We start from the raw sequence: 23322 nt of genomic DNA on the forward strand, positions 1-23322 counted from the left end.
CAATCAGGGCACATGCCTGGGTTGCAGGATTGATCCTCAGTGGGGAGCGTGCAGAAGGCAGCTGATTGATGATTGTCTCTCATCATTGATGTTTCTATCTCTCTCTCCCTTCCTCCCTGAAACAAATAAAAATATATTTTTAAAAAAGAAGCCCTAGTTAGTTTAGCTCAACGGATAGAGTGATGGCCTATGGACCAAAGGATCCTGGGTTTAATTCCAGTCAAGGGCACTTACCTTGGTTGCAGGCTCCTCCCCTCAGGGCTCTTGCAGTAAACAACCAATCGATGTGTTTCTCTCACATCGATGTTTCTGTCTTTCCTTCTCTCTTCCACTCTCTCGAAAACTCAATGGAAAAATATCCTTGGCTGAGGATTAACAAAACAAAACAAAACAAACAAACAAACAAAAGAATAAGATGCCATATTTTCCCACTTTAAATGTTTTGTAGCCCTGGCTGGGTAGCTTGGTTGGTTAGAACATATGCCAAGATTTTGGGTTCAATCCCTGGTCAGGGCACATACAAGAATCAACCAATGAATGCTTAAATAAGCGAAACAACAAATTGATGTCTCTCACTCTCTCTTATTTTCTCGCTCTCTCTCTAAAATCAACCAATAAAAAATGTTTTGTAAAAGTATTGTATTATACCAGTAATTGGCTAAGTTAGCACTACCACTATAGACTTTCATTTATTAGTTTAGACGTAGAGACAATGAGATACTTTAGGTCTTGTCCACTGCTACGTAGGATAAGATGAGTGACAATAAGTCACAGAATATTGGAGATGGTAACTCAGGGAGAAATAGGCAAAGTGGCTCGCCCCAGGTTGGTGGCAGGGGCCATGATGGAACCACTGCCCCCACACTCCCCAGATACAGCACTGCCTTCCTCGGCCACAGGGCAGAGTGGTTCTTCCATTCTGCCTGGTCTTCCCTTTGGGATGAGCACTCCCGTGACAAGCATTTAGTAACAGGTTGAGTCTGAATAGTATAAAGAAGTTGGTAATTGCTTTTTATTTTTCTTTAATTATTTTTCTTGGGGGGGAAGGGACACCACACTTCTATTCAATTAAGAGAAACATTTACAAAAATATATATATTTTTATTGATTTCAGAGAGGAAGGGAGAGGGAGAGAGAGAACATCAATGATGAGAGAGAATCATTGATCGGCTGCCTCCTGCATGCCCCACACTGGAGCTTGAACCTGCAACCCGGGCATGTGCCCTGACCGGGAATTGAACCGTGACCGCCTGGTTCATAGGTCGATACTCAACCATGCCGGCTGGGCAAGAGAAACATTTTTAACAGTACAGAGGTCTTTTGTGTTTTTCACACGTGTCATGCCATGAATTCATAGGGAGTGGGTTCCAGTAGCTCCGGCTCCTTTCCGTCGGTTCTCACAAAGTGTGCTCTCTGGGTGGAGCAGGCAGGGGCTTCAGTTGAGCCAGGTGCCTTTCCCTTTGGCTTCCTTCTTTTCTGGTTTTCCCTCCCACGGTTCAGGAAGCTGTCTCGGCTCTTAGCGTGCTTAATATGCTCAACGCGTACATTAATCCTCTTGGCAAGAATCTTGCCCTTGTTTGTTGCAGGGGTGGGGAACGTCTGGCCTGTGGACCATATGAGGCCTGTGAAATCATTTGGTCTGGTCCTGCCACGGCATTAGGGGTGAGTTATTTAAATGTTTGACCAAACATAGCAGGCTAATTCTTAAGTTGATAATCCCGTATGGCCTGCAAATGATGTTATAAATAACCAAATGGCCTTTGGCAGATAAAAGGTTCCCCACCCGTGGTTTATAACAATGCCCACTGCATGCTGGGTAACACTGTAGACTCTCCCAGTTTTGCCATGGTAATATTTGTGGGGCATTCCTTTTTGAACAGTGCCCATTCCCTTGATGTCTACAATATCACCTTTCTTGCAGATTCGCATGTATGTAGCCAAAAAACGAAAAGGCCTAGAGAACATATAGCCGGTGCCTGTCCTCTTTCTTTTTGTGTTAGTCATTTTGGAGAATTACTGGGAGATGGAGGTTCCAGCTGAAAAGAAAGGGTAATTGCTTTTATATCTTCCCTTTTCTTATCTTAGGAGGTCCTTTTCCCTCTCTCCCCTGCTGCAGGTCTGGTTGCCCCCACCCTTCTCCTTACTGCACAGCTTAAAAGGGCAGATCTGATTGTGACGCCCCTGCTGAGCTCTCCAATGACTCTCTAAAATCTTTGGGGTGAAGTCTAGAGCTCTCCTTGGTTCTGACCTAATCTACTACCTCCCAAGCCCACCATTTGTATAAGGAAGGAAGTACCTACTGAGCACTTTCTATATGCAAGGCTCTGTGCCCATGGGGGCGGGTGTGTGTGGGGAGGCGGCGGCGACAGGTACTAACCGACAAGACACAGTCATTGCCCCAGAGTAGTTCACAACCCAATGAGCAGATAGGACAGGAATTCATTATAATTTAATGTAAACCGGTTTGATGGAGATGGAAAACCAAGGAAGGTCAGCCAAGCCATCCTTGAGGGGATCAGAGAAGGCTGAGGAGGAAGATGGGCTCACCCTCCATGTTCCGCTCGGTATGAAATCACTTGCAGGAGCCTGCACTCACCGGGCTTTGAAACCTCCGGACCTCTTTGTTGTCTCTTGGGAGTACTTCTCACCCTTCCTGTTCAGATGAACTCCTGAGCCTACTCAAGACCCAGCTCACACCTCCCGTGGGAGCAGCCTTCTCTGCTGTCCCCGGCAGCAAGAATCATTCCTTCCTTTATGCTGCCACAACCATGGGCTTCTTGAGGATGGGAGCTAACCGTGGTCTCCAAGGCTAACAGAGAATCGGGTACACAGCAGACGGTCAACAAAACGTTTGCTAAAACCTAGCTACACTTGCTATCTTTGGGGGGCCACGGGGGCCTAATTGTAGTCCTGGAGGCTTTCTTTTCACCTGATATCTTGACTTTCGGGATCTTGACAGTTGCCAGCAAAAGCTCAGAGCAAGTGGCTCCATGATGGGTGGAATATGAAGAGTGAGCTTCCCTGTCCAACTAGGTTCTTTCCCTTATGAGCGAGGGAAGTTGTGCCATTATTCCAGTGACGCAGGACATGCTTTTTACTTGTCTATTTCGTGTTTTCTTTAGACTCTAAATGTGGCCCCTAAACATCCATGCCTCTGTTTTTCTATATATTTTCCATGACAGTACAGCTTCGTCATTTAAAGGCAATGCATTGTTTGGAGCTCACCAAAATTATGTGGATGCAAATTTGGTAAATGATGAGTAAGAAAGCTTTTAGTGGGAAAAAAGAGATAGGGGCTCTACAGAGAGTTATTTTCTATGACTTGCGAACTAGTTCTGAACAGTGTCAAAGATGAGTTCCAAAAATGCATCCAAGTTTGTTCTCAACACTGGAATTAGTGTAATGTATGTGACATTTTTAAGTTCACAACACGTGGAAGAACAGATAGGGAGGTGTTCCAAAGTTGTGGTGATTTTCAGTTGTTCTGGCTGTGCAAATGACACCTCCCCCCAAAATACTATAGGTTGATACATGTGGCTATGTTCCCAAACAAAGACAAGTATTTATTTGTCTAAGGACTAATATAGCTGAACTATATAGGTCGGTTAGCACTAGTTTGAGTTCTTGGAAGAGACTTCTCATTCATTCATGGGTCTAGAAAGCCTTTTTGTAATGGTATTTTTCTCAGCTGCACCCACCCCATTCTTTAATGCCCCACTATTTCCCAGATCCCTAGAACCTTTCACTTCCTCTGGCCACAGCAAAAGACCCCCACAAATCACCATTTTCTGTTACCACTAAATCCAACTACCCATCCATTAGACTGTAAACTCCAATAGATCTTTAAATTTGTTAGCTCTAGCTAGTGTGGGGAGGAAAACAACCCATTGAGCTTACACTCCTCTGTGAATGACCCCGTCCCTTATCTCTCCCTAAGGTATTTGCATACTTAAAAGGAAAGCTTGTGAATTCAAATTATTCTCTTTGGGAAAGCCTCAATAGTGAAGCAAATGGAGAGGAAATATTGGAGGCTAAAGGTGGTAGGGGGTGGGAGTTGGGATTTAAGTAGGCCAGAGCTGCCTAGGACTGTGCCTGGAGGCGTTCTGCTTCTCAACGCCCCTCGAGCTCCATGCCTACACCACGTTGAAAAGCTTAGAGACGTCATCATGGCTGTCTGGACCGAGGCAATGAGGAGGGGGATGAATCAGAGAGGGCTGTTTGTTCTCACGTTGAGCTTTGGATGCACTATTTTTACCACTCCCCCTGTATTTCAAAGAGAGGTGTCCTAACCTTCTAGTTAAATAGACAGATCTCCTCAGGGTCACTTAATATTATTTGTGGATTAAAGGTTAACTCATTTACTTTCACTGTATGTAGATGCCATATTTTTAGCTTGTAATCTGACTTGAAACATATGCACATCTGACAATGAGCTGGGGTATAGTGTAAAAGAAAATTCTTTTTATGCCACTTTTATGTTCTGTAATATAGTCAGGTACTAGTGGTTTCTTTGTAGACATTGTGTCCTCCTCTCTCCCCCTCTCCCTCTCTCTCTCTTACACACACACACACACACACACACACACACACACACACACCAAAGCATCCCCTATATGCTTTCACTGAGACATATAAGCTTATTGGAAATGTAAAACTATTGAGGCTTTCCCAAAGAGAATAATTTGAATTCAGAATTCTGATTCTTGGTTTATGATATGAGGCTATAAAAAGGTAGAAGCTGACTTCAGTGTTTTCCAATTTTTTAATGCCAGAATTTTCTGTGGTGTCAATGTTCTCTGCTGTTTATCTAGAAACCCCTTCAATGAATCATTTACCTTTTAAAAAACACCACTCAAATATACGGGGCTGGGCAAAAGGTTTACAGTTATGAGTACATGAAATGTTTATTTTTATATTATTATTTATTAATTATTGTATTATTTATTTGTGTTACAACTACAAACCTACTTTTGCCCACCCTGTATGATGAAAGCCCAAACTAGTGCATTGCAATAAATGATAGTATAATGTAACAAATATTTAGAAAAATTATTACTAATGTAAGGAAAATAAATATTTTAGTGATTAAGTCTAGGATACTCAAACTTAGTTATGGAATACTTGTCGTAATTACCAAAATACTATTGATCACCCTTTTGTTCAAATAGAAATATTGTGATTATTAAAGACTCAGCACGACAGGTGGTGAATGAAGAGAAAGTATATTTTGCATAGTTTTGTAATTTTTGTTTACTCTAGAGTCCAATAATACAAAGTCATTTTACTCTGTTATCTATTATAAAACTATCTTTGGTTGATATAAGCTCCTTTCTTGATTTAAAAATAAATGTCATCTTTAACCTAATAAAATCACCTTAAAGTGTACAATCGTTGACAGCTTGCAAGAATTATAACTGCTCGGTGTTTTGCACATACAAGGTGCTTGATAAATATCTGTAGATCTATCTCCTAAAAGGAAAATTAGTAAAAGTCAAATTTATTATTTATTTTGCACCAGGAAGAGAAATAGAATGAGGCTTGATTATTTAAGGCTAGGAGATCATATGAAAGTGCTATTTTGCCAAAGAATGATTAAAACATTCCAGTCCTGACACGTTTAATAATGGGAACACACAACCTATTTCTTTGTTTCATAACCATCGCGCTGTCTCTCCCTTTTTTGGCGTGGCAACAAATGCAACAAAATCGACTCCATCTAGTTAAACTTTTTGATTTGGTCGTGGACGCGAAGTTCTGTCAACTAGGAGACAAGAAAAGCAATGCGGCGAGGCAGGATAAATGTACGTATTTGAAGTGGCATGCGTCCATTCTAAATAATGTCATGTGGGAAAATAATTTCAAGTTGAAGGATAATTACAGAGAGACCTCCGAACCCCTCGAGCCGCGGCCGGCCGCGGAGCCTGGGAAACCCTCGCCGTGGCCGGAGGACCGCTGCCGGCTCCCCGCCGCCGCTTCCTGCCCCGGGGCGGCGCACCCGGACTCGGGGAAGGCGCCGCGCGGGGAAACGTGGCACCCTCTCCAGCCCGCGCCCGGGGCGCAGCCGAGCGGCAGCCGAGCGCTCGGACGAGCCGGGCCAGCGCGGCCGTGCGGTAGCCGCGCACCGGCCGGCGGGAAGATCCGCCCGCAGAGCCGGCGCCCGCCCGCGGACGGGAAGTGGCGCCCGGCCCGCCCTCCGCTGCCCGCGGCCCCGCGGCCCGGCGGCCCCGCGCCGCCCCCTTTTTCTCGGCCTCTCCCTCGGCCTCCGCCACCCCGGCCGAATTCTTGCATAAATTATGCCAGGCGCGCCTGACGTCAGGTGGCGGCGCGCGGGCGCGGGCGCGGGCGCGGGCGCGGCGCGGAGGAGCCGGCGGCGGGCGCGCGCGGCGTGGCGGGGGCGCGCAGGCGCTGGCGTGCTGGGGCCGCGGCGGCGGCGGTAGCGGCGGTGGCGGCGGCGGCGGCGGCGCGGGGGTTGAGCCGTGGTAGTGCGGACGCGCTCGTGCTCGGGAACTATCGGATTAAACTTGAATCGAGTGAAATTACACAAAGGAGCGCCGCTGAGGAGGCGGCCCGGGGACCCGGAGACCCTGAAACTCGCCAGAGCCCCGTTCGCTCCCGGCCAACTCCGCGCCCGTGGATTCAGCCCCCCGGCCGCGGCCGCCCAGCCAACTCCGGAGCCTGCTCTGCGTTTTGTTTCTCCCTCGGCACCGGGCAGCGGAGGAGCCCGCCCGACCGACCGAGCCGGTGAGCACGAGAGTTCGCCGGGCGCCTGCGGGAGGGGCGGCGGCGGCAGGAAATCGCTCCGGGCCGGGGCCGGGGCCGCGCGAGGAGTTGGGAGCGAGGAGTTGGGCGTGTGCGGGGCGAGGGGCGAGGGGCGAGGGCGGGCGGGGGCCGGGGCCAGCGTAGGAGCGCAGCGCCGCCGGTGCCGTGTCGCTGGCGTCGCCGCCGGCGGGGCCCGAACCCGCGCCCCGAGCGCCGCCCGGCGCCCCAACTTTTGCCTGCGTCCGCGGGGCGGGGGCGCGCGGTCCGGCCGAGGGTCACTTCCTCGCATGTAAATGGCTTTTTGTTGTGCTGCCGGCTTCGGGGGGGGCGGGGGGAGACCGGAGGGAGCGTGTCTGCGCGCGGGGGAGCGCGAGCGTTTCCTCCCGCCGGCCTCGAGCACGAGTTGCCGGCTCCATTCGAAAGAAAAAGGAAGGAGGAAAAGTTGGGCTCCAACTCCAGTGCGAGTGGGCGATGGGCGCGCGGGCGCGGGGCGGCTGAGCGGCGGCGGCGGCGGCTCGGGGACGGCGGCGACCCCCGCCTCCCGCCCCCGCCCCCCGCTCCGGACCGACCACGCCGCGCTCGCCTGGAGCGGCGGCCGCACCGGCGCGAACAAAGTGCGTCCCTCCTGGCGAGGCGGCGCCGCCCGCGCGGGGACGGCCACCGGGCGAGGTGGGTCGACGGCGGGGAAAGTGCGCGGGGTGCCGCGTGGGGCGGGGGCCGCGTGAACACGCGGTGCTGGGGGCGTCCCGGTCCCAGTTCCAGCCCCGGCCCCAGCCCCAGACCTTGACGGCCGCGGGCGCGGAGTTGCGAACCCGGGGCCTGGGGCTCCCGGGGCTCCCTGGCGGCTCCCAAGTACCCGAGGAGAAGAAAGGGAGCGGGGCCAGGGAGAGCGCGGCGCGGCGCGGAGGGGACCCCACCTTGCTGAGCTGGCCGGCCCAACGGCGGCGGCGGCTGCATAATAGCGACTCTAACCCCCCCCCCCCCCGAAAGCAACTCGGCTCCCCCACCCCCGAGCCCGCCGAGGTGGGGGTCACCAGGTGGCCCCCGAGGTGGCCCGGGTGCGCTCTGCCCCCGCAGAAATCCTCGGTTCGGAGCGTGAACGGCGGAGGTGGCCGGAGGCCAAGCGGTCAGCGGGGAGAGGAAGGAGGGCGGCAGGGGACGCGTTGTTTGTTTGGTTCGCACCGGGGACTGAGCTCGCCGGGGGTGCGGGGGCGCAGGCACCCCGTGGGCTGCGGTGCCGGGCTCAGCGTCCGCTCGGGGCCAGCGCGGCCCGGGGGCGGGGGGAGGAGGGCGGCTGACCCGGGGCGGGAAGGGGGGGGGGGGTCGGGAGGCTCCGGGGAAAGAGCCGCCGGCCCCGAGCAGCCATCATTACCGAGCCGCCTTTCTCCGAATGGCTCTGCCTCGAGGAGCCCAGCGCCGTGGGAGCGCACCCCAAACTCCCGGCCGGCCGCCCGCTTTGTGAGCGCCCCACCGGAGCGGGCGGCGCGGGGAGTGCTCCTGCTAAGGGTCGGACGGTTTTCCCGGAGGTCACTTTTGGAGATTGTTCACGCCTCGATTTTAAACTAGTTTTCCCCTCTTCTGAACAGACAATGGACAAAAGAAAAGTGGCAGCCCGCATGGAGAGTTCCTTCTGAACTGCTAGAATTAGACACACTCTCCAGCTCCCCACTCGCTGGGCGCACTTTTTGGTCCCCATTGTATATTATCCCACAGCCGGTTTCGAGAACTTACCTTGAAACACGTTCATCTTCTGGGCTTGATTTCTGGGATGTATTGAATATTTTAATTTATTTTTAAAGGCTTATGTAGGAGAAGGCCCTGGTTTTTATTTTTTAAACATATTAATTTAAGCCGTTTTTGCAGTGGGCAATGCCTTTCACAGAGGTTGAGTGTATTTTCTCTCAATCCTCTCCTAATAAGGGGAGGGGGAGCACTCACTAGACGTAATAATCAAGTAGGAAAAAAACTTGCCTTTATTTCCTCACAGACCTATTCTAACGATGACAAAAATCTTAGTGACTGTGACCTTAGCAGCTCGGGAACCTGCTTTTTCCCAGTTATATTCCATTTAGATTGTAGTAATGTGTAAGTACTGGGTCATTCTTATTTCAGAAATAACTTGAGCAGTGATTTCATGAAGTTGAATCGTCTCCCAGCCCCCAGAGTACATCTGTCGCGGAGTGTTTTTGTCTTGCTGTTGCACAACAGAGCCCTACAGTCTTTACCCTAAAATGGCAGCTTTCATTTGACTGGGGCCCATTCATTGACAATGATAATAAAGAGGCTGAAAGCTAGATGCTTGGGGCACGTGGTTTGCCTTTCTAGGTGATAATAAGTAGGAGACATTTTATGTCTTCCAGATTTGCTCAGGAAAAGTTTATTTTCCCTGAAAAAAAATCTGTAATGTAGAAAAAAAGTTACTGAGTAAACAATTTGGAAGTGGAAAGCGGCTTGCAGCAAGTTTTAGGAATTACATTTTCTTATTTTGCTAAATAGTTGAAATATGGCATCTCTCTCCCCCTCGCACCCCGTTTTGGTAACCTGATAAAGGGACATAATGGATCTTTGGGGGCTTTAACAGGTGAATGTCCTCACCATGCCACTCAGGAATTGTTTTCTAGCATTATGGACTTTATTATTTATATTTTCTTGATATTTTTCATTTTTTTCCCTCAGTGCAAGCCAGAAAATTGAAGCTTGATGAATTCTATTCTATGTTTTTTGAGATTAAAATGAGTTTCTAGATAAGAAATGAATAATAATAATAAAAGACTGGTATGTAAATTCCAAATTCTAGTTATATTGTTTTAATCAATGGACTTATTTTTAAATTAATTTTAAAAATTACTTTTCAGTGTCTTAATGCAGAAGTCAAGGTAGAGAAATGATACAGGTTGTGTATAGGTAGGTAATGGTTGAAAACTCAAACATTACTTTCCTCTTTTGAGGAAAAACATACGCCGCCCCCCCCCCCCAGGTGAAAATATAGAAGTCATGTTTAAAATAACTCCTGTAGTAACTTAATTTAAAAATAGTACATAAGTAGAATCACCTGCACTTGATCTAGTTTTTAATCTGTTCAACTTACAGGACCAATTCCAAACTTTTTTCATGAGAGTGTTACTGAAGTTGAGTTAAAATGAATACATGAGGAGTACGTTTACGTACTGTATCAAAGAAATGTTACCATATTTTTTCCTACAGATACAGTCAATATAATGTTTACAGTGCAGTTTTTAAGCAGTGGTATCAAGAGAAAAATAATATTTTGCTCAAAGAGCGAATGCAGTCTGAGTGCACTTATGTACATGCTGTGTAACTCATAAGAACAACCTACAGGCCAAGGTTAGAGTCATTATTTCAAACTTAGGCTTATAGCATTTTATTCCCAATGCTTAAGAAAGGCTGCCTGCCGTCTTCTCCCTGTAGATAACTTGGATTCAGCCACCACTGGCAAGCTTTCAGCGTGTGAACGACAAACGAAGGGACAGTGCCTTCCCTCAGAGAGTTTACCGTCTAGTAGGAGAGAGGATTCTATAGGTAACCAAATACGTTTCACTTTTAAGATTAGCTTTGGAGGTAGTGGTTACCTTTTGTCCTTTGTTATCCATAGATGGCCTTTTGAGTTTGATAGCAGACACCGTGGCCATCTTATAAACATCTATAAATAAGGCGTCACAAGAATAAAAAATGCTTAGTCAGGGCTGAGCAAAGTGACTGCAGAACAAAAAGGCCCTTAAAGCTTTAGCTTTGTAATAAAGTGTTTTACTTCCAGTATTCAAATGCTTTATAGATGTAAACAGACAAACGCTAAAATAGATATAGGTCACATAGCTAAATTCACTAAAAAAGCATGGAGAAGGAGCCTTTTGGGTGATACCGAGATGATGTCGGATACACATTGGCCCTGTGTGACTCTGTCTTTTTCATTCACATGGACACATTTGTGTATCTTTTTTTTTTTTTTTTAACAAACTATTTTACTTTTTATGCTATTAGAAAATCAGAATTTAATATTGTATCTTACCAGATTTCTAAAGCCACTATACCTTTGTTAGTTTGAGTCAGAAATTATTTTTCCCCCCGCTAGGAAACTTTATTATTTTGTGTTAGTTCTAAAAACAAAACAAAACACAAGAACCCTACTATTTAAAGGTGATGGATAATATAGAATATAAAATAAATTGTGAGTAAATGATCACTTAATTTTCCTACAAAAACCTGAAGATGTGATGACTTACTTTAATTTGGGTGTTCCTCAGGTCAGGTTGCAATTATGGCAGAAGTCCATAGCTGACTGTGGCGGTGGTTAAGAGCTGGGAAGGTAATTAAAAACACTACTACTGCCCTTTTATTATTTTACTTGTATCAATATATTAAACACCTTAAAGGAAATTTCACCTGTAGGATACAAATAACAGTAATAGGAAATCATAACGATATTGTGAATAGAAATTTATCTTACAATCATTAATGAATCTTTGGATATTTAGAGTGTGAGAGACCTTAGAGAGCTGGTCTAACTTTCTCATTTTACAGAGTAAGAAACTAAAGCCCAGGGAGATTAATTAAATGAGTTGCCTCTGGCTGGTCACCCAGTTATTGTGGAGCTATCTCCGTTTGCAGCTGTCTTCCCGTGCCTAGCTCAGTGCTCGTGCAGGGCCCGTGCAGGGCCGGCCCGGGGTTTGTCTCTGTAGGATCACTGAGCTGGTGCTGGCAGAGTCCAGCTCTCTCCCTCTTATGTTCTGACTCAAAGTACCTTTTGGGTTAAGAATCCTACAACATCTGCTAACATAGCCCCTAAAGGTATTCTTAAGCCAACAGTAATTTATTTGCCTCGACTGCGGAAAGGTTTGGAGGGGTTTTTGGGAGGGGGACAGTGGTGGTGTTGATTATCCATCTAAAAAAAATGCAGAGATAATTATTCCAGGATTTGATTACTGTTTTCACTTTAGAAGCATGTATTCATTACCATAACTTGATTCCTGTACCTTTTAACTAATGTTAGATAACTGCAAACATGATAGTTGTCTCAGTGAAGTATTTTTGGAGGGCTCTGTTTTGTTTTTACTTGGAAAGTTAAAGACGGTCTTTTAAAAAATAAACGTAATATAGAACAGTAGCGAAGAAGCAGAACTTGGTGGTAGCAAAGGGCTGATTGGTCCTTGGGTGTGCTTGGCTTGCTTAGGCCAATGTGGAATCAGCAATTTATTGGCCATTTTAGCCTCACACTACTGCTGTAGGTGTCACCTTGGCTCTAGTGGCAAGTGACTCTGGACTGCAGTCAGTTTTCCTGTTTCGTCTGTTTTCTTGTTCACTGATGCAGGTATTTATTGGGTACCTGCTACCTGGAAAGTGCTGGGTATGTATGAGGTACATACAGTGGTGCCATGAGAAGACATGGCAGGCCCACACACAAAATAAATAGAGCTGCCTCAGTATCATTGGCCATGGAAACCAGGAGGAGTGAGGGCGATGTGGGGCGTTACCCCTTGGGAAGGGGCTTTAGCACTGCCATCCAGATGATGGTAGAAGGAGGAAGGAGGCAGCACTGACCAGCCCGAAGGAGAGGCCCTGTGTTTGAGTCAACAGAGTGCAGCTAGATGCGACTCAGGAGGCAGGTGGAGGCCAGCATGGGGAGGAATTTGGGATTTTTGGAAAAGCAGCAGAGCCACCGATGAGTGTTGAGCAGATGTGAGGACTGAATTGGTGGGTGGGCAGAGGAGGGAGGACGGGGATGGGGAACAGCACCGTGCCTGCTGTCGTGGTCCAGGGGAGGGGGAAATAATGGTTGGGACTAGAATGGTGGCCATGGGGATGGAGGAAAATGGACAGATTTGAGAAATATTTAAGAGGTTCAACGAATAGGACTTGAGGGTGGATTTGTTCTCAGGCAGAGGAAGGTATCAGGGAATGTAGGTTTCTAGTGTGTTCCCTGCTTGGCTGGCTGGTGATGCTGTTCATTCCCTGAGGCAGGGAGCTCCTGGGGAGGACTAGATTTGAGGAGGAAGTTCATGAATTCTTGTAGCAAATGACTGATGTAGCCACTTAATGGACCATGGTGCCATTGCTAGTAGCATTCCTAAACTTTGCAAGATAATATGCTACTAACTTTGCAAGATAATATGCTAGTTTCCCCCCAAGATGTTGGTGCATGGTGAGCCCACCCAGGATGGCTGGTGGGTCAGTGAAATGGAGGGGAGGGAACCTTGGTTACCTGGGTAAGGTGTGACACTCCCTTTGTTCCTTGCCTACTGTGTAGCACTTTGCTTATTCCTTGCTTACCATGTAGCGCCTTGTGGGAGCTTGTTCATCATAGACTGAGGCTAGCATCCTGTGGTAAGCAGACTTTGCTACATTCTGTTCTTCTGTATCTCCACATTCTGGAAGCTGCTTTCTTTTGCTAGTTACATATTGGGACAGGGTCCTTGGGCTCCCAACAGTGGAGCCCAAGGGAGTTGTATTTTAGGAGCTGGTTGCAGTTATACATGGGTGTGGTAGGAATGAGTACATTACTTAAATAATTGTGGGAAAAACCATCTTTGGTCAGAACACTCACCTGATCTTTAGTATATATGTAAACTATTTTTATGTGTGAAGGATCTTAAAAGCCACTTTGTTCATTTATTATAAAAAGGGGATTGTATGACATGGTTGGTAGTAAATGAGAGATGCTAACTGATAGATCCAGAACAGAAAAGCTTCTACGTTGCCGACCTTAATATTCTGTGAAAGAAGTTATGGGAACCCTGAACATTTATCTTGAAACAATTTATTGAGGAAAGTGTTTGCATTTTAGTTTTTTGCCAGTTTGTGTAGGAGACACTGCCATCCATTTATTTTTGTGATGTGTCAGACTTTGACCTTGGTTTGCATACATATCCTTCCAGGGACTTGGGACTCATTATCTTTGGATGGGGTCTATTTCAAAGGTATTTTTATGGGTATTGTTCCTGACTGGCCTTTCTGGTGGCCAGTATGAATTGGTCAGGTCCATCAGGGTCCTTTCTGTCTCCTTCAGGGTTGGCAAGATCGTGCAGCTTTACAGGTTAATGTCGGGACTTAGGTTGTAGGGACATGCTTCATCGGCTGGTTTTGCTTTCACCGTCAGTGGTTTTGACGGCTGTTTGGGTAAGTGTAGGGGTAGTAATATTCCCATATGGTGGAATCAAAGAAAATCTGGGGGTGCTGACTTGGCTTCAGATGGGCTTGTGCCAACTACTCTGTAGCAATTTGCTTCTAATGCATTTTCTTCAACTTGCTAGTTTTAAATTTTTCAAAATTCTTGAAAAATATATTCTGTTGTTTGTTCCCAATCAACAGTGTATTCTTATGGCCTAAGAAATCATTGCCTTTTCAAAGGTGTAAATACTAAATGGAAAGCTGCATGCAGGTTCCTGTGATGTGGGTTTTAGTGGAAGAATAAAGAGGATGTTTATTTAGGGCTCGCTCTCTCTCCCACCCCCACCCTTCAGCAGTGGCCCAGAGGCAGCAGATTGGTTTTCCACCATGTGTCTCATGCACACGGGGTGGGAGGGTAGGGGGTGGGCAAAGAGCCACTGTCACTGTGCCTTTGTGTAGGGAAAGGCAGGGAATTAGACACGTGTGTTAGTTTTGACATGTTACTTACTCTCCCTGATATCGTCCACTTAAAAGTCAGAGGTTTCCACACTATATTTTATTTGCATTATATCTGATAAAGGGACGTGATACCTCTGTATTTCACCCCCCCTCCCACCCAGTTCTGTGGCCAGCTGGGGGACTTCTTTAACTGATTAAAGAGTCTGTTGTCTTTTTATCCTTCTGAAAGAAATATAACATTTTTAGAACCTGTTCTGTTGATATTTAAAACATAGTTATCAAGTGTACATATTAGTTTAACACACCTAAAAACTATCGCCTTTAACATGATACTAAGCAGGCAGATAGTGAGAAGTCCCTTGCAGTACGCGTGCCTTTAGTTTCCTGGGCAGTGCTTCCGTTGCAATAAGTGAATAATAAAATCAATTTGAGCACAGATGCATGATAAAAAATAGGCCTTAGTTGGTGATGTATTTTAAAGTGTATGTGTCTGGAAATTACTTTATGTAAATATGAGACTAACAGGATATTGAAACTGTTAAGCCCAGATCCTCAAGGTCAACTTAAAAAAAATTCTCTTGCAATATTTTATATTCTTGTATACATGACCTTGCTTGTGCTTGGAATTCTGCTTCGGCCAATTGTAGGCATGTTGATTTTGTCATAAAAGTCATGCAGACTCATCTTGAGAATTTAAAAATCTCGATTAAACAGTGTTTATTTTCTCTGTTAAGGTGTGTGTTGGGGCAGTCAACTAAAATAGTACAGAAATAACACAACAGCAATAAAAATAACAGTAACACCCCTGACGAGGAACAGTCATCGAGCGTTTCCAGTGAGACAGGCATTATGCTAAGTGTTTTCACGGACTGTTTCAGTTACTCGTCAGAACAACTCTAGGAAATGGATAGAATGATTATCCTGTTTTACAGACGAGGGTGCTTGGGCTGAGAGGTTAAATCGCCCAGGGTCGCACAGCCCCAGCAGGCAGTGGAGGAGGAATTTGAATCCAGGTTGGTCATTCTCCAGAATCTGTGTGTGCAACCATTGTGCCGCCCTGCTATTTAGAGCAGCTCTGAGGCTTGCGTCGTTGCTGCCTTAATAGGGAAAGGCCCATTCAAAGTACCAGCAACACCCTGTAATCCCATCTCATACCCTATTGCTGTGTCCTATCAGCCCAAGTTATTTCTGTCCACTCTTCCTCTGCTTGTGCCCGCTGTATTTGTGTCTTGGGATGCTTGGCGCCTAAGATGACCAAGTTCCATGCCTATCAACCTTAATTTCCCCCTTCTTCCGTGAGGGGAACAGTTTTTGTGGAAGTTTTATTCTGTGGCGGCTGAGACCTTGAGTTGTGACATCAGACAGATCGGCAAGTGAATCATAAAAATGGAAATAATATTATCAATCTCCCGGGATGTCGGTGGAAGATTAAAGAAGGTACTCGACCTGAAATACTTAGTATAGCCGTCAGGCATATTTGCTGAGTAGTTACTAGCTCACTCTTAATCAAGGAACTTACCAACTACGTATCTTGACTTTTGTTTTTGATTTAGAAAGGCCCCCTAATCTCGGATTATGGCTAGGAAGGAGCGAGTGGCCTACAGTGGTGATTGGCTGCATCACGTTTTCTCAGGAGTAGACACATCAATGAATATCTGCATGTGTCTTTGTTCTGGGGTGTCTCTAGGTGTCGTTTCTTAATCCTCTTGGTCACACAGAGGTGCTTCAGACAACGCAGGTACTAGACACGACAAATTTTCAGGAGCAGTTCTTTTCTAGCTACGAAGATGCTCATCTCCTAACTGGATTATGAGCGTCTTGCAGATGAACCAATCATTCCTCTTTCCCCCCAAACCTGCAGTTTTTTAAAAATGGGTGACGCTGTCCTAGACAATTAGGGGTGGGACGTATTCAATCCTTCTGGAAAGTTTGACCAGAGTGGTACAAGGAGTTCTCAAAGAACATGTGATCCAGTCCTTTCCCTCCATATTTTGTTTGTTGCTGAAGAAAGAGAGAAGATGGGATCTCAAGTGAGAGTAGCTTTGGGGTTGGGGTCTCAGATTTGAGTCGCAACCAGAGGGTGAGAGGAGGTTCTTCTGGAAGGGCAGTAGACTGGGCGGCTTCCTGGGACTCCTCTGCTGTCCCCATTGGCATGAACATGGAAGCAATGGGGCGCGGACAACTTCCATTTCACATTATTCTGTTTTATTGTCAATTACAAGGGATTCTAAGGGAGAAATGAGAATGGAAGCACTTGGGAGTTTCTGTACTATTCTTCCATATTACAAATTTGAAAAGTTGTTATTAAAATCAAAATGACAGGGACTGTAGGACTTGATCTCCACAGCTGACATTTGTGGTCTTTGTGTGCATTTGCATTTTGCTGAAACTATGTACATACCTGTCTTCACTAAGCATCAAAGTAGGATTCATCAAAATGGTGAGGTTGGCACAGTAATTGCCACTTTATGGGCGAGGAAATGGCGTTTTAGAGATTGTTTGATAAGTGTGCCTGAGAGCTATTGGTGGTGGAGTTGGGACTCAAATCAGGATGGGCTGTAGTCGTAATAGGCAGCTTAAACAGGGGTGAAACTCCAACATATAGAAGTCAGTAGGCTTCTGTCTTTAAAAAAAAAGATAAAATCCCAAATCTGAATACTACTTAGCCTCATATTCAGTGGTGAGATATTTCTAGATTTTGTACAGGTTTACAGTTTTTCCCCTTCACAATTGAACAAGCTGTCAATTAGCTTGAGTACCGTGAGCTTCTAGTTATAACCTAAATTTTGCTATTTTTGGTGCACTTAAAATTTTAATTTTTGTCTTTTTTAAATTGATTTTTAGAGAGAGGGGGAGGGAAGGAGGAAAAGAGAAAGAGAGAGAGAGAGAGAGAGACATTGAGAAAGAGAGAGAAACATTGATCTGTTCTAGTTATTTATGCATTCATTAGTTGATTTTTTTTTTTTTTATTGTGCCCTGAACTGGGATTGAACCCACAACCTTGGCATATCGGGATGATGCTCTAACCAACTGAACTACCTGGCTAGGGCCTTAATTTTTGTCTTGATGTATAAAATTTCAGAGCCAAGTTGATCACCAGAATTAGCATTTTAAGTTTTCTGTTTTCCCTCTCATTAAAAAACAAAAATAAAAATCTGGGCTGGTGTTTGAAACAAGCTTGGAGTTTATAAGATCTTGTGGCTAGTTCCGTTCAGTCGCTCCGGTTCACAGGACAAGAAGAACTCTGTCTGTGTGCTGTCAAATGAGGACACCCACGCCGACGGAGGTAATTTCCCCGCGCCGTTGAGCCCACGGTGGTGGTGCGGCTGCTGGGACTGAGTTGCTGGCTGGCAGGCAGGGCCATCTTGCTGCCGCTGGAGCACGTGCATCATCGTGGCACTGCCTGGGTGTGGGGACAAAAGGCAGTGTCCTGTTCGGTCCTGCACAGAAGCCGAGGCCGTGGCTCACACGTGGCTGACATTGAGGCCGACTGTCCTTCTCTGTGCCCAGGCTTTTCAGAACTTAGGGAAACGCCCACACCATGGCATTACCCGTTGTGGGTCGTTGCAGTACCACTGCTACTGCTACTAGCCGCTCGGTAGACTGAAAATGACTCTTGGCTACCTTTCTTCCTCCAAGAAAGACAGCTTGGGCTAGCTCTTGAACTCGTAAGCGCTCTGATTTGTGCCGCCCACACTCGCCTTGTTGATTCAAAGCCATCAGTGTTCATTTATATCCCTATGGAATCTTCTCGTGTAGCTCTTACTCCTCCAGTATTCTGTTTTGTGAAAGGAACCCCGGCTTCCCAACATTTGCACAGAAAATGCTTGTCCGTGCGTTCTCGGACAGAAAGCTAACGGGAAGCAGTTGCTACTTGTCGTTGCTGGGGAGGAGGGAACAGGCAGCCCTGAGCCTGGCCTGCTGCGTCGATCCTGCAGCTTTTCCACTTTGTTCTCATCTTCCCTCCCTCCCCCTCCCAGGACTCGGAGGCACAAGGTTGCTTTGCAGATATAATGCAGCCATTGGTGCTTAAGTAGGAAGCTGAGCTGGACTCAGTGTTTTCATCTGTTTTCTTCAAGGGACCGACACAATGGGTCTAACAGATGATTTTGAGGATCTTATGTAATTATTTAAAAAGTTCATCTGGTAATAAGAGAATTACTGATAGGCCTGGCCAGTTTTCTCAGTGGTTTCGCATCGGTCTGCAGACAAAAGGGTCGCCGGTTCGATTCCTGATCAAGGGCACCATACCTCAGTTGCAGGCTCAAACTGGAGGCAACCAGTCGATGTATCTCTCTCACATTGATGTTTCTATCTCTCCCTGCTTCCTCCCTCCCTCTAAAAAAAAAGTCAATGGAAAAAATATCCTCAGGTGAGAATTAAAAAAAAAAAAAGTGAATGACTAATAAAATAGAGATTTATCAGGCCTTAGAATCAACACAGTCATCTGGAATACTTGTTAACAATGCAGATTTCTCACCCCCACACCAGTTTTACTGCATTAAAATCTCTGTGGGCTGTCTAGAAGCTGAACTTTTATCTAGGTGCTGCTGATGTTTTCTAAAGTTTAAAAAGCCACATGTTGAGGCCAATATGTTAGTTACACAATGAACATACTGTGGAAATAGAAAACAAACACTTAGCAACATGGTAACTCATATTCTTAGAATATTTCTTCTGAATTTGCAAGTGATGTTATTCTTTTTACACATAAATGAGTGAATTGCCAATTAATATAAAAGGTAAAGCTGGACAAAAGGTCAAGAGCTTGAAAGCAGTCCACTGTAAAAGGTGGTGTTAACAGGGATGGAGAGCAGCATGTTTTGCATTTACTTGTTAAAGTTTTCATTACTGCCACAGAATAATCAAAAACTCGTTTTCTGTGTAGTTCTAGTTTATGTGCTACGAAAAGCAAATTGATTTAATATGCATCAGCAACAATTTTGGGGCAACCCATTTCAAGACAGTATTATTTCCTAGGGCATGTGATATGTTGGAAATGAGAATCATCTAAAGCAGCGGTTCTCAACCTGTGGGTTGCGACCCCTTCAGGGGTCGAATGACTCTTTCAAAGAATAATTTTATGGTTGGGGGTCACCACAACATGAGGAACTGTATTAAAGGGTCGTGGCATTAGGAAGGTTGAGAACCACTGCTCTAAAGGTAATTTGGTGAGTGGGTTACTGCCGTCTTTGAGGACTTGGTAGCATAATCCTACCTGACAGACAGGATGTCAGGTGGAAGGTGGAAGGAAGCCCACACACGGGGCTCTTTTCTCAGCTCTCCTTCTCCCTTCCTTTCGGATTTGTTCCTCACAAACCACCCCATCCTCCCAGGCCTCGGCACAGAGGCACCATTGGGACCCTAGGCCTTCCCTCCCACGCGCTCTCAGCTCCTCATTCCTCCTCTTCCTAAACACAGCCTGCACTCGGGGTTTTCACCTTGGCCTTGTCTGGGGGCTAGCTCAGGCCCACAGCTTCAGCTCCATGCGATTAACTCCTAAATCTGTATTTTTAATTCTCGTATCTCCCCCAAACTTCTGTCCTGAATGTTCCCGCCTTGTCTAAAATCTGAAGTCTTCCTAACACGGCCTTCTTCCTCGGAAGCGTGAGGAAAGCCTGAAACGCCAAGCACAGCGCCTTTCTTGACCCTCAGCTCCCCATCTCAAGCCTGCCCTGGTGTCCTCTGTCCCCGGCTTCCTGCATCCTGGCCCTCGCTGCACAGCACGCTCCTGCTCTCAGTGGGAGAAGCGTTCTTGTGCCCCGGCATCCGTGTTCCTTCTGGTCTGTTGCATCCTCCCTGACACCTGGTTGGCTGCTGGAGCAGAGTCCCAGGCCTGCCAGGCCACTGCTGTCATTGTTATTTGTAGTGGAGAGCAGGGCAGTGACCGGTGTGGGGGGAACCCCCTCCCTCTCCTCTGCAGCCGGTGCCTCACCACTCTGAGCTTGCCAGGGCTCCTGTCCCTCAGCCCTCCCCTGGGGCACGGCTGCCTGCAGAGAGGGGCCTACCCCAGCTCTGCTCCTCGTGGGCCACCATGGGAGAGGCCTCTGCGTGCGGCAGGACCGCATGGGCTCAGTGTTGCAGCTGTGTCTCAGGTGGTGTGAGGTTGCTCTGCACCTGAGGCCTGTCCCCTCCCTGCCTCCTCAGTGACAGGTACCACCCCCTGCTTGGCTGTCTCCCAGCTGTTTCAGAACGTGGGTGGAAGAAGAGGAGGTGAGAGTTAGTCAGTCTGGCCTTCTCAGATCCCATCACCACGTTCCTGGCAGTGGTGGGAGCATTTCCCCACTGTAGTGGCATTGTTTTGATGCGGTACTCTGGGTGCACTGTGGGTTAATCTGCTACTTTTGTAGGTCAGTGTGCAGTAACGTCCGTGTTATAATATTGTGCTGGAGAGAAAACTTAAAGTAGCAACTGGAATGGTTTTGGGAGGGATCTCTGGCTGAAGTGAGCTGTACTGGAGTGGGTCGTGTTAGCACTGAGGGACCATTCAGTGGCCCTGGAGTCCGGCACACACCTGGTTGGACAGCAGGCGGTCAGGAAGGGGTTAGGGAAGAACGGACCTGTCCAGATTCGTGTTACAGTGAGCTCTGATGCAGGCTAGTTCTAGCGAGGGCTTTAACGGATGCAGAGATGTAGCAGTGACGACAAGGAAAACATTCACTAATGTTTTTGGATTTACGTCTCTGAAGAGTAAATGGCAATTTTTGTGTAAGGCTCATAATAATTTTTTGTTTTGTTTTTGTTTTTAGAAACATGTATGTACCTGGTGAAAGTTATTTTATTAACTCCTCTCAAAGATGGAGAAGAAAGAATTGTGAGTGTATAGAACGTTAGAATATTCTTGCTGTCGTTTCGGTATGACTTTAATGCTTGTGAAGGGGGTGCTTATGTAAAATGATAACTGTGCTAAGGTTCTGTGGGGTATGCCAAGAATATTAACACACAGGTGAGGGTGTGGGACAGAGTGGCACAGCGTATAAGTGCTAAAAGGTGTGATGCTGGCACAGTAGTAGAGACGGTGCGGCCAGTGCAGGGCTTGGCAGTGGAGGAAGAAATTAGGAAGTATGACTTGCACTCTCTTTTGATCGGGTGGAGGAACTGAAAAATGAACAAAATCATGGAGATACTGTGAGCCAAGGGTTCTGGCAGGAAACAGCCCAGAACAACCTGCAGGGGTCAGGGCAGGGACCTTCGCCCCAGTGTCCTCCTAGGGAGAATGGGAGCGTGGGCAGAGGGACACACCCCGCCCGCCCCCTCCTCCTCTCAGCCTCCTGGGACGCCAGGAGGAGAGGGCCCGGGTGAGGGTGGGCTATGGCGAAATTGGAAGTTTAGACAGAGTAAGGTCCCAACTTACATTACGTGATGGAAATGGAGTTGAAAGGTTAGTTTGGCAACATGTGATGGATTGCATTTGAAGAGGGACTAGAGGCAAAATGTCAGAGGCTGTTGAAATAGCCCAGCCCACAGGCAGAGGAGCTCTGACTATGGCAGGGAGAACTGAAGAGGAAGGGAGAGGCAGGGAGTGGGCGGGACGAGTAGCCTGTCCTTCGCAGGGCTCCAGCGTGGAGCTGAGAATGGCTTTGAAGAGAACTTAAGTTCCATATTTTGAACTTAGATCGAATTAAAAAAAAACAGAATACATTTGAGGAGAGTAAGATGTATGAAAAGGTAAAAAAAAAAAAATCAATTAGAAGGGTTCCAAAATAAAGCTATTTCATGATGAAGTTGTACAATTTGTAAATCAAGATATAGCAAAATATTAAACCTCAAAAAAATATATATGTCAGGATCTTACAAAAAATGATTTTGGGATTATTTTCAATGCAGTTTGACTTTTACTTTTGTAAATGTCCTTACAACATTGACACAGAATAATAAGACAGAATTCTGTAGAATACTAATATTACTCTTTCAGAGTAAAAACATTACAATGATGATTTGATTAGGAGCATGTAAGAAGGCTACATAAATACAGTTACTACAAACTGAAGTTGATCAGTTCATTCTAGTTCAGCTTTCTTGTGAATGTGTGAGTTCCATCATTGTGAAGAACTGTCTCATGTTTCATACTTCATTGGCTATGTGTGGGTATGGGTCTGTTAAAAAGACACATCAACATATTCTTTGAGAGGATACAGTAGAGAAACAGTTGCAGCCCCGTAGAAAAGCAGTAAAGATTATAAGTAAGCAATGTATAGAAAAAAATTAATCGCCAATAAACATGAAAATTTCCAAATAATGGAGTAAGAAGAGAAATGCAAATTAAAACTAGATACTTTTCTAATCAAATTAGTGAAGATTTAAAAATAATTTTGTTGCTTCCAGAATATAATGAAACCTGCATGCTCTCTGCTGTCCAGAGTTAAGTAAGTACAAATATTTTGGAAATAAATTAGGGAATATATGTATTGAGACCTTTTTAAATGGCTATTCAGTTGTATCAGTCATCTATCCTAAGAAAAACCCTGAAATCCACTCAACTACTATGAATAAGAAATCACGACATTTTTTTTTTTTTTGACAGTGAGAAATTGAGAATGGTTAAATTTGTGCTGTACTTACATGTTAGAATATCATGAGGCATCACAAACCATGTTTTTGGAAAACAAAGAGTAAGCACAAAATAATATATTAACTGTGGTTCCAATTTTATAAATATTAAATCATAAGCATAGGAAGAGAGTAGGAAAAGCACAGGGGTGGGTAAAAGTAGGTTTATACTAGTAGTTGTATGAGAAATAGAGTTTATTCTTGCATTATTATTTATTAGTTATTGTATTATTTCCTATACAAACAACTGTGAACCTACTTTTGCCTCACCCTCAATATCACTTTTTAAAATGAGCAGTTTCAGGGAATGGCAATGTCACTTAGTTAAAAGCTTTGATCCCAGAGTTAAACAGACCTGGTCTGAATCCCTTCCCAACCCCTTACTAGCTGTGTGACTGGACAAGTGACTTATTAGCTCTATGATGATCAGCA

General features: G+C 46.0%; 1 protein-coding gene across 7 annotated transcripts in view; it reads left to right on the forward strand.

Moving 5' to 3' along the window:
• Nucleotides 1–5784: 5784 nt before the first annotated feature.
• The window catches only part of CHD7 (chromodomain helicase DNA binding protein 7), a 181072-nt gene continuing 163534 nt past the window's right edge, over nucleotides 5785–23322 (forward strand). For 6 of the 7 annotated variants that reach the window (XM_036338327.1, XM_036338328.1, XM_036338326.1 and 3 more), the window contains exon 1: nucleotides 6387–6741. The gene's annotated coding sequence lies outside the window, so the exon portion shown is untranslated. Of the gene's footprint in view, nucleotides 5802–6386; nucleotides 6742–23322 lie in introns of those variants that run through there. The other variant, XM_036338324.1, reaches the window with a different exon arrangement.

This window comes from Myotis myotis, unplaced genomic scaffold, assembly GCF_014108235.1.
Source record: "Myotis myotis isolate mMyoMyo1 unplaced genomic scaffold, mMyoMyo1.p scaffold_m19_p_16, whole genome shotgun sequence".
Classification (NCBI taxonomy): Eukaryota; Metazoa; Chordata; class Mammalia; order Chiroptera; family Vespertilionidae; genus Myotis; species Myotis myotis.